The 2,992-nt window shown below is 36.0% G+C and overlaps 1 long non-coding RNA gene across 2 annotated transcripts; it reads right to left on the bottom strand.

The window, feature by feature from the left end:
* Positions 1-226: 226 nt before the first annotated feature.
* Positions 227-2,566, bottom strand: LOC132109181 (uncharacterized). 2 transcript variants are annotated; one of them, XR_009424483.1, is made up of 4 exons: positions 2,496-2,566; positions 2,314-2,349; positions 2,059-2,141; positions 227-414 (listed from the first exon to the last, which is right to left on the bottom strand). It is a non-coding gene; the product is annotated as an uncharacterized LOC132109181 (long non-coding RNA). The 2 variants fall into 2 exon arrangements; XR_009424481.1 differs by lacking the exon at positions 2,496-2,566 and having other exon boundaries at positions 2,314-2,448.
* Positions 2,567-2,992: the final 426 nt, after the last annotated feature.

Raw genomic sequence — 2,992 nt, forward strand, 5'->3', positions numbered from 1 at the left:
TATTCTTCACACACATAATTAAATCAAATGTAGTGACAGTTCAAAGTTAAAGATGATATATTTTTTTCAATGTAGTTTTAACTTGTGGAGGTAGCAGTACAATGATTTTAAATACGGCAATGAGTTGGCCACACAAGTTGCCAATGTTTTTTTTCTGTCCCAAGTCAAGCATCATCATATTGTACGTGTTCTTCACAATATCACGGTAATCCACATGTACCAGTGATTCAAACGTAGCACATGGTGGTCGGGAAGCAAATGTTGGAGGTAGACCCTGGAGACTGTTCTTTGCAGTACTACCCTGAACAATGATGGCAGAAGACACAGGGTCAAGATTTGGAGAAGTACTTCATCGTCAGTGATAGTCAGCAAGCCAACATATACTAGTGCCCAGACTGCATCAACATCAGACACCTGTATAAAACCAAATAAACAATATTAGCAGGGAAATGTGGATGATCAGTTTTCAGTGTTTTCTGTCTTGCCTACACTGCCATAACATTGGGTTAGTTCACCCAAACTTGAAAGTCATGTCATCATTTACTCACCCATGACTTTTAGTTATTTTCAGAACACAAATAAAGACATTTTCAGTGAAATCCCAGAAATTTCTGTCCTTTAACTGAATGTCTATTTACCCAAAATGTTAGACAGTTGATCATATAGTAGGGCTGGGACAACGCGTCGAGATCATCGATGACGTTGACGCAAAAAATACGTCGACGCAAAATATGCGCATCGATTCGTCGACCTGTTTTTATTTCTCTAAAAAACGTTTGCAAAACGTTTACCTTATGTGCGCTGAATATACGCGATGGCCGGATCAACATTCTGTCCAACGTTATATAACCAATCCAGGGGTTTTTCTGCATTGATCTTTTTTTTTTTTGGCGGGTGTCAAAGCCTTATTTGATCGGTGAGTGACAGTGACAGGGCGCGTACGAGAGAGAGCCCCGGCTGCGCGCGCACTCACAGTCTTCAAACAACACAAGCGCTTCTTGCTCTCTCTCTCCCTTGTGCAAAATCAAAATCATTAAACACGATAGAAAAAGGGCGAAACACCAAAGTTTCACGCGCAGTTTCACTCACAGTCTTCAAACTACACGAGCGCTCTCTCTCTCTCTTCCCCCCCCCCCCCCCCGTGAATATTAACCAAAATCATTAGACACGATAGAAAAAGGGCGAAACACCTACGTTTCACGCGCAGTTTCACTCACAGTCTTCAAACTACACAAGAGCTCTCTCTCTCTCTCTTTCTTCCCCCACCCCCCTCCCCTCGTGAATATTAACCAAAATCATTAGACACGATAGAAAAAGGGCGGAACGCCAAAGTTTCACGTGGAGCATTCGGAGATTTTTTTTCCTCCATGACAGGCTGCTGGCTCCCACTGTTAATTTTTATTTTTTATCTTTTGGAAAAGCACTCTCTGTATTAGCTTAAAGCCCCAAAGTTTACATTGGTTACTGTATTCTTTCAATTGCTCTAAACAAGAATTTTGGGTGAACTTTTTTATTGAATGCTAGACATCATGTTGTTGTTATTTTCATCTGAAAGAAGAACTTTTTTTCAGTAAGCTAGGCCCTATGTGTTCAGTAAGCTTGTTTCAGTAAGCTGTGTGTTTTCAAGGCTTCAAGGTTTTATTGAATGCTATCTCTATACAAGTGCAAAGTAATGCATTCTTAGTCAGTCTTTTATTTTGTAATTTACGAGCAATAAACATATATTGCAATGTTAAGGAATTCATGTTTTTTTCATTCAGATATGTAAATCAACATGTATAAATTGTTAGTAGTCAATTAATTGGGAGATAATCGAAATCGAATCGGTCCGGAAAAATTAATCGTTAGATTAATCGATGCATCGAAAAAATAATCGCTAGATTAATCGTTTAAAAAATAATCGTTTATCCCAGCCCTATCATATAGCAATCACGTCTCTTTCAAAGACTTGAGCCAAACCATTCTTAATTCTCAATGCTTAACCATTCCATTCTGTGCCAAAACAGATATGGTTTAATTTTTCACTTCTTTAAGGTGTTACTAACTATGAAAACTTACCAAGCGGGTTAGTTGTAGAAGTATCCGGGGTGATCATGAATTAAAACAGGTAGGCCTCAGATGGGTGTGTAGTTCTGTCAAATCTGCATTTTTAATTAGTTAAAAAAGAAAAACTAAGTTTAAGAAATGTAAAAATTACAATAGAAACATGTTTTTCAAAGTGTCAATAAAGAAGTCCTTGAAGTCAATAAACGCTGTTTATTTTAAATATTATTAATAAATATAATAAAAATATTAAACATTTAAGGTAGCAACATACATTTCTATGGGTTCTAGGATGTGAAGTGTACTCTTAGGTATGTGAAAAGAAACACAGTTACAAATACGGATATACGGTTACAGGTATTCTGGAACTGCAATAAATTATTTGAAATTGCAAATAAAGCATAGCACATGATTGAGTCAAAAACTGCTCTACTGCTGTTGAAATAACTCACCTTTATTATACCGAGGCCGGTGATCACAAGACCGCTGCTCAGAGAAGACAGCTGGCACAAGCTTTTTTCCTAAATTTGAAAAATAATTCTTCATATAAAGGCAAGTTCCACTAATGTTGTGAATTGTAAAACAAGGACACATTCATTTCTTGATATTTGCATGTTTAACAATAGAAATAAATGTTCTATACATCTCTATTTGAGGTCTCAGTAATAAAACCAATTCAAAAGCAGCATTTCTTCTGTTACAGTACTCAGTGTTTTTAACACAGCAAAGAAATAATTACTGCAAAACAACGAGCTCATTCAGTTTAAACCTTATATGTCTAATCACGTAATGACTATGATAGTATTAAAATGATGAAAATAAATTTGTAAACTGAAAAATGACTTTAACCTAAGAAGTGGCCAAAGCCTCACAGTGTTATAAACTTATAGAGGAAAAGTATAATAAGTATAATAAACTATAATATAATATAGTACTGTATTATAATTAA

The sequence above is a fragment of the Carassius carassius genome, chromosome 1 (genome assembly GCF_963082965.1).
Source record: "Carassius carassius chromosome 1, fCarCar2.1, whole genome shotgun sequence".
Lineage (NCBI taxonomy): Eukaryota > Metazoa > Chordata > Actinopteri > Cypriniformes > Cyprinidae > Carassius > Carassius carassius.